Genomic DNA, 14,569 nt, shown 5'->3' with positions numbered 1-14,569 from the left:
GAACAAATTAAGTCCATTTTAAATGAACAAACAACTAGTGTTGGTTTTCTAAATTGTTTCCACATGTCTTGTTCTGCTCAGCAAATGTATCTCTACATAAAATATTACAATTTGACTACACAGCAGGCCTGTGTCCTATGCTACTGAATTGTTGTTTGAATAATATTGTAAATTGTAAATATTAAATCTAGAACTGAATTGCATTTTCTGGCATGCAAACAATTATTGTATAAATGTACAATTTATTTGAATTATACAAAACATTACAGCTATTGTACTTACTAATACTGCAAGTTCAGTTTTACCTAAAGATATATTAAACTTTCAAAGTTTGTTGGGTTTAAGATTTGCCTTATTTTCATTTTTTATTGTGTGACTTGATAAATGCCATCCAACTATATCCCTTTACTTTTATCTTGATTGCAATGTGAGTTGTTTTGCATCAAGATGTTCACTATATGCTTATGCTACTATTTCTTGGCATTCAGCTACACTCATGCACTTCAATAAAGATAAGCATCAGCAATATATACACAGTCTGACTAAAAATGCTAAAAAGGATATTGTGACTCGCTACTAAGATCCGCAAATGTCTTTGTTTACAAAAAGCAGTACTTTCTGAAATACTACAGTTGCATGGATGTTAGAGTTGAGAATCAAAGCTTACAAAACACTTAAATTGAACTATAATTGTTAACTTTACTACTTTAGTTCCTCGAATGCACTGCTAGTTACTTCACGTAACATTAAGCTGAAATCACAAATTACATTATCAGTAAAATCATTTATGTTGCATTTCATGTATACGATAAATTTATACGAAGGTGAAATATGCAGTTCAATTCATTGGCAGTAGATTTTTTCAAGCATTTCTTTATTATTTTCAGACATGAGCAACAGAATTTATAAGCTAGAGTAAGTATTCTATAACTTGTACATAACAATATCAAACTCAAAGCATCAATATTAATAAAATAGTCACAATACAGCTAATGATAACAATAAACCACAATGTAAAAATATAAAAGAGGATAAACCAATCAACACATCGCATCTGTCTTCTTGGACTCCTTATTTAGACCATATCTCCTCATCACCTCCAGCCTTCCATTATCATTCTGCATATAGGATTATTCACACCCAGCCTATCAGGTTTGTGGTACTGTATCAAATGTATACATAGGTTGAAATGTCTATGGGGCTACCTATATTTGTCCCCCACCCGTATTTCCAGCACTTCTTAAATGACTATCAGTAGTGTTCCCCATCCATTGTGAAAGTGCCTAAACTGAATTCCCCTTACTGTATATGGCAAATATCAACCCAGTCTCTGCTGAGTTACTGGCAGAACATAGTGAGGAGACGGGTGAGGTAAAGCTTTTTTTGGGACTCAAAAATTGTGGGTCTTTAGTTTAGTTTATTACATTAGCAGAGTTAATTAAAACCATAGCAATAAAATGAAATTGTAGCACTGTTACCACATTAGAGCACTGCTTCTTTTCTTGCCGCTTGCGTAGATTTTCTACCTGAGCAGCAGCTTTCTCAACACACACTGAAGGTTTTTCAATGCGAGGGGTCTCTACCATCTGAGACCACCCACAAGAGCTGGTAGAGCAATCCATATAGAGCTTTGTCAGCTCCTGGATGTCTCTCTCTCTCGTTGCTTTTGTTTGTCCACAATTTCTTGTTTATGGAGAGCCATGTCTCTCATTAGTTCCCGCCTTGCCCGCAGTACCTGAGAGCACACCACAGATGCCTCATTCCTTCCTATGCACTGGCATCATGAACAGTCAATTTCTGTTTATCTGTCTGCAGCTTATAGTAAGACATGTTTAGTTGCCAGCGCTTGAGCACTAAGACCATATCTCACAGTTCTAGCTCCAGGATTACCAGAACATGGTTTGTTAAACTCCTTTCAAGTATCCAGCAATTCCTTAGGGCAGCTAAAGTGGGATAATTTAAAAGAAAACAGTTGATCCAGGAGTAGGAGCCGTGTACACTTGACACAAAAGTAAATTCCCTATCTCTGTGACGAGTCAGGCACCCAGGGTTAGTCAGACCAAAGTCTTTCATTATGTCTGAAAGGATTGCATTGTCTCTAGCATTTGGTTTATCAAAACCACCTGTCCTGTCTATATAGGTATCCAGGGAGAGGTTCCAGTCCCCACCCACCACCACCCTTGTGCGCACAAATTCCGTGAAAAGTTGTAAAAGATAGGAAAGTTTGACCTGTGATGGGTGCATACTTGGAGTCCAGTACTACTGTTCCTAATTTTAACAAAGGCGTAATTTCCCCTGTCATGTTTTATGTGTTCTACGCTGACTGAAGTATTTTCTTGAGGGTTATGACGACGCATTGCTTCTTAGGAGATTGCAACAGTCCCTGTGGCCCAGAAGGGGTGTCTTTTTCACCCGTTTAACTCATCATAATGACTCTCCCAACCTATTCCATTTTCAGTTTGCCTGATTCTGCACACGATAGGTGAGTCTTCTACCAAGACTGTTAGACCTGACAACCGAGGCATGGTAATCCCCCAAACATTTACATTGCACCCATCCTGTTTGCTGAATTTCTTTTTGTTGGCTTTAGCTCTTTACCACTCCTAACTAGAATGAAAGTGTTTATGCTTCCTTCTAAGAACATGGTGCAATTGCCCTACACCTAATTGATGCATATTATTTACTTGTAAGTATCTAGTAAATGGTACTATATGTACCCAGGGCCTGTAACTTAAATGCTACAAGTGGGCTGACAGCACTCATTGTGTCTACCATTCCAGTAGCCCTTTAAACATGTATCAGGCTTGCTTCTGCAGCCTGTAGTTCAATTTTAATATGGCCATTTTTACGTTTGCCAGGCCCACATTTTCCGATTTCATACATATAAGCCACCCCTAAGGAAGTCCCTAAAGGCCCACCAGGTAGGACACATTGCGTTTAAAAAGTAGAACTTCTCTATTTACGTTTTACTTATCCAGGCAGTGAAAAACCCGTTTTATCCTGTTGTAAGGTATATCTCTCATCAGGCAGGCTAGCTTGAATACAGTGGCAAAGTGAGCAAGGGTCCCACATCTGGGCATACCCTGCTAACTTAGGATGAACAAAGCATTCACAAAGAGATGATGGATGGAGCACTAAAACTTTTCAGATAGTCCCCCTCAGTCACTGATCTGGGTTGAATCCATCATCATTCTTTAGCTTACTTCGCCCTCACTAACAAAGGTGTGAGAGAAAGCATGTCTTTCATCAAAGTTGACTTTTCTTTCAGCACATTTAAGATCTTGACGGGAATACCAGTCAGTGTCCACATCATTGTCATTTACCGAATTTTCTTTCCTCATCCAGGACTGAAACATATAGGTATTAGGGATTCGACCTCTGAATAACTCAAAAGGAACCTTCTCAGTGATAGAAGGTGGAGTTAAACGATAAACCATAACTCACTCTAAAATAGCAGTTTTAAAGTCACAATTTTGTTCCTCAGGTAGTTGAATTGTTTCCTTAAAACACAGTTGAATCTCTCAACCATGCTGTTGCATTCTGGATGGTAAAGAGAGCAGGGTTTGTGTACTATACCTTTCTTGCTGAAGAATTCTTCCATTTCTTTAGATACAAATTCTACACCATTGTCTGTTAGAAGAGATTCAGGGAGACTTTCTCTACAGAAAATGTTCTCTAAAAACTTTGTCACATCCTTGGTTTCTATACTCTGTGTGATTTTGATCTCAGGCCAACGAGAATATATGTCCACTAAAACTAAAACATAGGAATGAGCACGTTTGGAGTAGAGTGGACCCAACGTATCTAAGGCAACATGCTGCCAACAACGTTTGGGAGCCTTGCCTATGATCATTGGTTGAACTCAGGTTTTCCAACTTTTATCACAAGCATTACACTCTATGCAGTCTCTCACCATGCGCTCAACCTGTATGTCAATTCCTGACCACCAGATATTAAGACAAATTCTTTGGTTTTAGAGATACCCAGATTTCCCACATGGGCCAAATGAAAGATTTTCTTCCTAAGAGACGTCGAAGGAACGAGGCGAGTTCCCCTACAAAGTAAATCATCCTTCGAAGAAAGTTCAGTTTTTTACATTCCAAATTTTTTAACACCTTCACTCAGCAATCTAACATCAGACCACCCTTTCGATACAAGTTCACAGACCTTAATTAAATCATGATCACTTTTGAAGGAGTCTCTCCATTCTGATTCAGATACAACTCCTGCAACCACCTCACAGACTTTAAAATCATCAATCTCCCATTTATCTTCTGAATCAAGAGACATCTCAACATCTATCTTTGGAACCTGACGGGAAAGGCAGTCAGCAACTTTGTTGTCGATTCCCGGAATGTATCTCACAACAAAGTCAAAGTCTTGAAGAGCAATGACCAATTTGCATATCTGAGAAGATATGGCATCCAATGACTTCTTGCAAAACACATCCTTTAAGGGTTTGTGCTCCGAATGAACAAAAGAGGTCCCGCCAAGAAATTTCTTGAGTTTCCTTCTTGCCCAGAGTACACACAATGCCTCTTTTTCGATCACCGAATATTGAAGTTCAGGACCTACAAGTGGTCTAGAAAGAAACAGTATGGGTTGTTCATTCCCATCTTTGATCTGTTTGAGAACGGTGCATAAACCATGTGAGCTGGCATCTGTGACCAAGATAGAACTCAAGGAGGTGTCAAAGCTTTGTAATGATGGGGCAGAAGAAAGAGCTTTCCTAATCCCTTCGAATTCCAACTGACATTGAGCAGACAAGGAGAGTTTCACACCTTTCTTTAAGAGACACCTAAGTTCAGAAGTGCGACAAGCAAATCGTGGAATAAATGTATTGTAGTACTCCGCCATACCCAGGAATGTTATTAGTTCATCCCTGGACTGGGGAATTGGAAGTTCAACAATGGTGTTCACTAAACGCTCCTTGGGCTTAACACCTTTATTGCTTAAGCAGTGGCCTAAATAATCAATTTCTGAAAGATTACATTTGCATTTATTCTCACATAAAGTGAGTCCTCTCTTGCTGAAACGTTCAAGTACACATTTAAGCCTTGCATCATGTTCACTTTGAGAAGAGCCATGATTTAAATCATCATCCTGGTATATTTTGACTCCTTCAACTCCACTAAGAACATCTTCGATGACTCTCTGAAAGAAATATGCCGCAGAGTTCAACCCAAAGGGAAGATATGTGAACTTAAATGTTCCAAAAGCAGTTATAAATGCAGTCAGATCCATGGACTATTCATCAATTTTTACTTGGTGATATGCTGCACGTATGTTTAAAGAGGAGAAAATACATGCTCCATTAAGTTGGGTCAGAATTTTGTTTATGTTAGGGAGAGGGTACTTGTCATTTGACCTCGATGAAAAAAGAAAATTCCATAAATGACAATGATGTGGACGCTGACTGGTATTCCCGTCAAGATCTTAAATGTGCTAAAAGAAAAGTCAACTTTGATAAAAGACATGCTGTCTCTCACACCTTTGTTAGTTTGGGTGACCAAGTGAGAGTATGTTTGCCTCAGAAGTGTGGTAGTACAAAATTCTCATCTCATACTGTAACCAAATTGTTTTGTTAATGCTGTTCGACTAGATGATGGTCGCATATGGAATTTAAACAGAATATCTCCAATCCGCACTTCTTCTGTTTTCGACAAGAATAAAAAAAATTCTCCTTCTACAGAAACTACTCCTCTGCGTATGAGCACTCACACTCGTAAAAGTCCACATAAGCTTCTTAACTATGTTTTAAAATAATTTTCTGTTTCTATCTTGCGTTTCATATTGTATTAGGGGGAAGGTGTGTGGTAATGCTCTTTTATTATTTCTTTAGTGTATTTCTCTTTGTGGAACGTTTTATATAAGCATTCAAGAGTGTATAAAGAATGTACTGGTGTCGCCTAGCAATCTGAGACAGTTGTATACTGGCTGAACTGTGGCTAGGACGTTTTGATATCCTTATCTTAATGAAGAAAAATCTATTCACTGGCCTCAGTTTCAACAATAGTACCTTCTTTTTTAATTTTTCAAGTTCCTTAAACATGAACTCTTTCATGGCTCGAGCGACACTGCGAACTTTACAAGTAACAGGCAGGGAATCAGGCTTTAGAACAATATTGTGAGTGTAACCTAACAGGCAACCCAATTTCTCACAAAAAACTTCTTTAAATTCTGATCGCAAAGCACAATTTGATTCAGTTACATTTTGAGCCTCACTAGTGTTTGAAGCTTTAATGTTAGAAACAATATTTGTACTTTTATCATTCAAAACAGATTTTAAGGAAATTGAATGTGGTGAGATGTCTCTGAGTACTATACATGGAACCAGAGAAACACCAAGATGAGCCTGATGGACCCAACTGATAATGCTGTCTCCCTTAAACGAAATGTATATCTTACCTGCAGTCAAACGCCCTTCATATTTGATTCTACCCATGAAGTATTCAAACAATTTTATCAGTTGACCTCCATAGGCTAAGGGTTTTTTATATCAGGCTTAAAAATAGTGACCTTCCCACATAAATTTGAATCGAAAAAAACTTTGGGGATGAGAGAGATTTTGCCCCAAAATCAAACAGCATATTGATGTTACAATCATTTATCAAGACAAGATCAATGGAACCTTTGGTTTTGCTCTTGTTAAAAGGTGTAAGAATTTCACCGCAGTGTAAGTTGTTATCATCAGAAACAGACTCACTCCCACTTTCCACAATAACTTCTTTGTCTCTTCTATAAGATTTATTATTTTTAGATCTACAAGCTTAAGTAAAATGACCAATTTTACCACACTTTTTGCACTTCGATTTGAAAGCAACACAGGTTTTGTTATTAGCAAGATGATCTGACATATCACAACAGTAACATTTTAACTTGGTATCATCTTTTGATTGAGGATTGAAGAATTCGCAACATGAAGGGAATCACGTTGTTTCCATATAGCCTTAGAAGGTTTTTTAGTAACAGTATTGACCTTTTCTTCTAATGTACCATTTTATTTCTTGTTATTGACCTCTACTCAAGCAAGAGAATGTTCAATTCTTTCTGCAATTGCCAAGACCTCGTCAAGTTTGGATCATCTTTCTGCCAAAGCTCATCTTTGATTTTCTAAACTAAACAACCTAGCATAAATTGATCACATATACGTTCTTCAATAGAATTATCAAATTTGCACGTGGCAGCTAATTTACGAAGAGCAGAATTGTAAGCTTTAACAGATTCATCAGGTTTTTGTACCCTCCTACTAACGTGGAAACGTTCAAGAATGGTGCTAACTTGTGGGAGGTAATGTTTATCAAATTTCTTGAGACATACTTTGAATTAATTAAGATTATCTGACTCATCATCAGTTAGATTAGGGAGATGTTCGAACACCTCTTGTCCCTCTGAACCTAAACAGTGCAAGAGTAATGCTGATTTCCTTTCAGCACTCAAGGATACACCACAGACTCTTGCATAATTTAGGAAAACCTTTTTCCACTTTTACCATCGTATGTTAGGGTCACCAGAATTGGACAAGAAAAACAGAGGAGAAGTAACATTCTGCTTGGTATTAAAAGTAAAAGAAATAATAAAATGCAGAAATACTCTTAAACAAATGATCAATATTGCATGTACAATTGTAATACAATTGCAAAGTAATCCAGTTGACACACACATATGTGAATGAAGTATGTTGTGATGAATAATTTTAGTGAATATTTAATGCTGTGTATATCACCGCGGAAAAAATGTTGACACACCAGGTACAAATGTTGGCTGTGTGTATCAGCGTGTTGAAGTATGAGCTGTGTATATCAGCATAGAAAACACATTAACACACAATAAGAGACTGTTGGCTGTGTGTGTCAGCGTGATTCAAATGTCGAAATAAATTAGAAAAGGATACTTGACAATTCATACAGAAATGCTGTGCGTATCAGAGTTTAAAGTGTAGAAGAGTTAAAAGTAATAACCATCCCATTGTATTTAGCTGGCTAAAAGTTGAAAAGGATAACATGTATTTCAGCACTGTTTTTGGTAGCTGTGCGCGTCAGCGCAATAGGATTGACATCGACATTAGGCAGTTGGTTTTCATAGATTGCAATTCGCAGTACATCAATCTTTCACAAAGGAATCAGCTGTGCGTTTCAGCGCATCGGAGTTGATGTTGTCGCTAGACAACAGAAAGTCTTCGCAGACGTGGAGTTTACGAGCGTAAGAGTGTCAAGCAATTATGTAACTGACGTGTGTTACACAAGAGTGCACGTCAGTGCGAAGAGGTCGAACTATCGCATAGCAACATTGCGTGAAGAAGTCCAGCAATAGAATAATGGATGTTGATAGACGTATTACTGATGTGCTTGACGTGTAGCTCGTGTGCGAAGAATGGAACACAGGCTGCAAAATTGTAGCGCACGGGTAATGCTTGAGCAAATATTCAACTAATTCTGTATGCCAAAGCGCGTTGTTACAAGAGTTTTACTTATGTCCTTAAAGTTTAAATAAAAGTTTTCTCATACAAATCCCACAAAAAAAATGTGTGAAAGGTTAGAGTGTGCGACATGGAGAAAGAGGGAACCCTAAAAACAATATAGAAACGTGATGAGTTCAACCGCATATAAATTAGCGAAGTGGTGCTGAGTAAAGGATATTGAAGAGAAGAACAGTACCTTGAATTACAGCACAGTAGTGTTAGGACATTGAGAAAGTACTGGAGATATAGTTCTTTGATAAAGTTGAGATGAAATTCTTACTGTCGCCAGGTTCTTGGAGAAGTAGAAAGATGAAGAAAATTGATATCCCATGATCGTCGCCAGTGTAAATAAGTACTTGCACGCAGAGTAACAGATGAATAAGTCTTCTTTATTAAGATGAGAATATCAAAATGACCTAGCCACAGGTCAGCCAGCATACAACTGACTCAGATTGCTAAGCAACTCCAGTACATTCTTTAAACACTCTAGAATGCTTATATAACAAGTTCCAAAAAGGGAAATACACTAAAGAAATAATAATAGAGCATTGCCACACCTTTGTACTGTTGTTCTTTTCCACGGTTACAGTGCTCCATCTAGGCCTCCTATGTTTGAGTGCGGGAACACTCTAGCCCTCAGTTCAGACCTGGTGTATTCGCATATGCAAGTACTGTGCAGCCATGAGTTTGCAAGGTTCCTCAGCTCAGTCATGCTATGTGGGGCACTACGGGTCTCTCTGTGGTTTGCAGTCCTAACATCTGCGACCTAGGTCAGCATACTACCCAGGTATGCAGGATTTTGAAATCCGGTGCCAGGGTTGACCAAGAGCCTTAACGGGAGCTGGCCATTTTTTTCACAGCCAAACTCTGCCCCCAGCAGATGTTCTTATGAGAACACAACTGTTTCTCCACTGATAGACAACATATGACCCAACAGAAGTTATATATATTCAAACAGCTGAAGTTCAACTGACATTGAACTGATATCACCAACATTCCATGAGTAGCAAAGGATACAGGTTCACTGTTCATCACAGATGTCCTCACATTGATGTTTTGCACTAAAAAAAAGGCCTGCAGTTGCAATGGCAGCTAACCAATCAGCAAAACGTGCGTAGAGGATGGCAGCACTGATTACATTATCAATGTCATAAAATGAAGCATAATATTGCATTTTTCAATGTATACTAGAAACAATTCTTACTTTTTGCATGGACTTTTGGATGTTAACATCATTGCTCCATTTCACTGGCATATAACAAAGTCGATGGCATCTTTTGGCTATTAATAGAGCTAGAGAATATAAGACTCTCCACTTTACATTTCCATGTGACCTCTCTGGAATATATAATATAGCTCTTAGAGAAGCTGCAAATATTAATGCCTATCAAATCTCTCTGTCTCTGCAACTGCTCTAACAGCAGTATTGCAGTGACAATATTGTGTGGCTGTCAGTGAAATTGCAATCTGCAATATAGGTTTGCTAAGTAGTGTCTGTGAGGACTGGTGGAGGTTAAAACATAGTGGCTAATGGAATCTTTTGACAGGTCTCTACCATCTATTTTTGACTTGTAGCATGTTTTCTTTATGTGAAGTGTGTAAGGACAAATGGTTGGCTGTCAATAGCAGTGAAGCCTTTAATTCCTACTGCACCATTGAGCATGTCATACATGGCCAAAGACCGTGCACAGCAAAGGCTTGATGCATGGCCTGACCAGATGCCAGGCCAGATCCTGTGCCCAAACCTCTACAGGCAGCAAATCCCTGCTGTGCAGGGCCTTTGGCCCTCATGAATCAGCATGACATTTGCTAAACCTCTGGTATTATATTTTTTTTATATGGTATGTCATGTTTTCTGCAGATCAATAGAATACAATACATTTAAATGGGGTGTTATAAAACCTTTCCTATGGTAGTAACTTTGGTGCTTTATTCCAGAGATCTGAATGAAATTTGACAGACCCATATCATGTTCTGTTTACTCCTGATTTATTGAGATTTTATACAAATCCATCTAGCAGGGGTGGAGTTAAATGGTGGATTTTACTTTCATTCCGAGATTGCTATAATTCCCTTAAGGGTTTTGTTCTGTAATGGATAACAAAGACTCCTGTAGGAATTCAATTAGGAACTGGTGCTTTGTTTTTTGTTTTTGTAGTTTTATATATTTTGAACTTGACCCGAAAATAGTGGAGTGCTTTACATGAGCACCTATTACAATACACATGGTCAATTTACTTTTTTTAGGCTAGGGGAGATTAAAGTTCTTATTTCCGGGTATTTGGCCTAGGGAAGCAAAGCAAGTCATCTTGTCAAAGTGAAAGAGCAGGAATGCACTGTATTTATGCAATATGGCACAGTCTTGTTCTTTCTCCTTGCACTGGCACCACTTCGGCTTCCTAGCGCAAGCATAATGTAAGGGTGCTTGTGTTGTCTGCAGGTTTGTTATATTCAGAAAGTGGCACTTCCCTACACAGAAAGAGGAGTTTCCACTTTTGATGTGTGCTGCAGAAAACAGTACAGATAGAAAGAGGAAATAACGAGGAGAAATCAAGACATTTCTCATCATTATGCCTCACCTGGGAAGCATAAGGATTTGGCACTTCCCCAGGTTTACATGATCTTGTAAATCTGGGGCAGCATCAAAACGCATGAGTGTTGCATAAGAAAACCCACTGCAATCAATCAATCAATCTATCAATCAAGACATTTGTTAAGCGTGCTACATACCCATGGGGGTCTCAAGGTAGCAGGTGTGTTTTCGTCCGGAGTTGAGTGCGTGAAGGGTGCTCGGGTCGTAGTGCAGTGTCATGGTGTCTTCGGGGTACAGGGGTTCTGGCGCTGGGCACGGTCCAGGCGTGGATGGGCACAGACTGGGCTCTTCGGTGCGCCAGATGCGCGCCTGCTGTGCGTGGCCACATAGCGGCCGCCATAATAAGGGGAGCTGGGAGGGAGGAGCAGCTGAGTGGGGGCGCCGGAGTAATGGGGGCAGCGGGTGGGGCCACAGGGGACGCAGCGTCGGGAAGCAGGACCGGCAAGGGGGCCCGGGGAGGGGAAAAATACACAGGCAGGGGGTGCAGATTAGGATATCTGACAAGAGTACAGGGCAGAAGCACAATATCTATAACCAAACAAACACTGGAACAACAGAAGAGAAAAACACCTCAGGAAAGTACGGGTGGACAATTTACTAAACCAGAAAACAGTGGAACAACAGTAGAAAAAAAAAGCACAGCTGAGAAGAGTACGGGCGGACAATTTACAAAACCAAACAACACTGGAACAACAGTAGAAGGAAAAACACTAAGAGAATTACAGGCGGACCAAGGCCTACCAGGCTGGCCTCGAACTAGGCCAGATTGGGGGTAGAACGGGCGCAGTCAGGTGGAGCTACGCGGCGTGGGGAGCGACCTGCCTGGAGACAGGGTCAAGGGTCGCTCTCAGTGCCGCGTAGTGGCCACCATAATAAGGGAAGATGGGAGGGGGAGCAGCTGGGTGGAGGGCACTGGATGAATGGGAGTGGGGGCGGGGTCGCAGGGGACGCAGCGGCAGGTAGCGGGACCGGCAAGGGGGCGCTGGGAGGGGAAAAACACAGGCAGGGGGTGCAGATTAGGATATCTGACAAGAGTACAGGACAGAAGCACAATATCTAAAACCAAATAAACACTGGAAAAACAGTAGAGAAAAACACAGCTGTGGAAAGTACGGGCAGACAATTAACTAAACCAGAAAACAGTGGAACAACAGTAGAGAAAGAAAACACAGCTGAGAAAAAGTACAGGCGGACAATTTACTAACCCAGAAAACAGTGGAACAACAGTAGTGAAAAAAAACACAGCTGAGAAGAGTACGGGCGGACAATTTACAAAACCAAACAGAACTGGAACAACAGTTGAAGGAAAAACACAGAGAGAATTACAGGCGGACAAAGGCCTACCAGGCGGGCCTCGAACCCGGAAGGAGCGGGGGTAGAACGGGTGCAGTCAGGTAGAGCGGCGTGGGGAGAAACCTGCCTGGAGACAGGGTCAAGGGTCTCCCTCACTGCCACGTAGTGCCCGCCATAATAAGGGGAGGTGGGAGGGAGGAACAGCTGGGTGGAGGGTACCGGACAAATGGGAGCGGGGGCAGGGTCGCAGGAGACGCAGCGGTGGTAAGCGGGACCGGCAAGGGGGCGTGGGGAGGGGAAAAAGATACAGGCAGGTGGTGCAGATTAGGATATATGACAAGAGTACAGGGCAGAAGCACAATATCTAAAACCAAACAAACACTGGATCAACAGAAAAACACCGGAGGAAAGTACAGGCGGACAATGTACTAACCCAGAAAACAGTGGAACAACAGTAGGGAAAAAAAACACAGCTGAGAAGAGTATGGGCGGACAATTTACAAAACCAAACAACACTGGAACAATAGTAGAAGGAAAAACACAGAGAGAATTACAGGCAGACAAAGGCCTACCAGGTGGGTCTCGAACTCGGCAGGAGCGGGGGTAGAACGGGCGCAGTCAGGTGGAGCTACACGGCGTGGGGAGTGACCTGCCTGGAGACAGGGTCAAGGGTCGCTCTCAGTGCCGCGTAGTGACCACCATAATAAGGGGAGGTGGGAGGAGGGAGCAGCTGGGTGGAGGGCGCTGGACGAATGGGAGTGGGGGGCGGGGTCGCAGAGGACGCAGCGGCGGGAAGCGGGACCGGCAAGGGGGCCCGGGGATTGGAAAAAACACAGGCAGGGGGTGCAGATTAGGATATATGACAAGAGTACAGGACAGAAGCACAATATCTAAAACCAAAAAAACACTGAAAGAACAGTAGAGAAAAACACAGCTGAGGAAAGTACAGGCAGACAAGTTACTAAACCAGAAAACAGTGGAACAACAGTAGAGAAAGAAAACACAGCTGAGAAAAAGTACAGGCGGACAATTTACTAACCCAGAAAACAGTGGAACAAAAGTAGAGAAAAAAAACACAGCTGAGAAGAGTACAGGCGGACAAATTACAAAACCAAACAAAACTGGAACAACAGTAGAAGGAAAAACACGAAGAGAATTACAGGCGGACAAAGGCCTACCAGGCGGGCCTCGAACTCGGCAGGAGCGGGGGTAGAACGGGCGCAGTCAGATAGAGCTACGTGGCGTGGGGAGCAACCTGCCTGGAGACTGGGTAAAGGGTCGCCCTCACTGCCGCATAGTGGCCGCCATAATAAGGGAGGTGGGAGGGAGAAACAGCTGGGTGGAAGGCACCGGACGAATGGGAGCGGGGGCGGGGTCGCAGGAGATGCAGCGGCGGGAAGCGAGACCGGCAAGGGGGTGCGGGGATGGGAAAAAGACACAGGCAGGGGGTGCAGAATAGGATATCTGACAAGAGTACAGGGCAGAAGCACAATATCTAAAACCAAAAAAACACTGGAAAAACAGTGGAGAAAAACACAGCTGAGGAAAGTACAGGCAGACAATTTACTAAACTAAAAAACAGTGGAACAACAGTAGAGAAAGAAAACACAGCTGAGAAAAAGTACAGGCGGACAATTTACTAACCCAGAAAACAGTGGAACAACAGTAGAGAAAAAAAACACAGCTGTGCACTCAATAAGCATTCTCCCGTGCGCAGTAACGACTTACCGTGATTCTGCGTTCGCTGACTCAATTTTCTCTCCCGGTCGCGTGAGCCACGAGGTTTGGAATCCGGCCGCACAATCCCGCGAGACTGTGTGAATGCGAACACATCATTCGGACGCGCGAACATGTCATTCGGACGCGCTATCTTCCTTCCGGCACAGTGTTGGTAAGATCACTTTCCCGAACAAGCAGAAACTAAAATCTGGCACAGAATATCTCTCGAGCATGATAAAACCTTCTTGAAAATTATCTTTTTGCTCAGAAAAACCCCTCAGATTATGATTTGGCTGTAGTCAGTCAGTCAAAAGTACTTTATTCAGTTAATTAAAACCATAAAAGCATTCTACACACAGTTTTGAAATTGATTAAAAACTAATTAGCAGCAAAGATAATACATTACTTGTAAACATTGGATAATCAAGACAGAACAATCTAATATGTAACATTATAAAAGGAACCTCAATTTGTTAAAATTATTTGGTATAAGCTCGATCATA

The sequence above is a fragment of the Lissotriton vulgaris genome, chromosome 2_1 (genome assembly GCF_964263255.1).
Source record: "Lissotriton vulgaris chromosome 2_1, aLisVul1.2, whole genome shotgun sequence".
Classification (NCBI taxonomy): Eukaryota; Metazoa; Chordata; class Amphibia; order Caudata; family Salamandridae; genus Lissotriton; species Lissotriton vulgaris.
Note: the sequence above shows the minus strand (reverse complement) of the source record.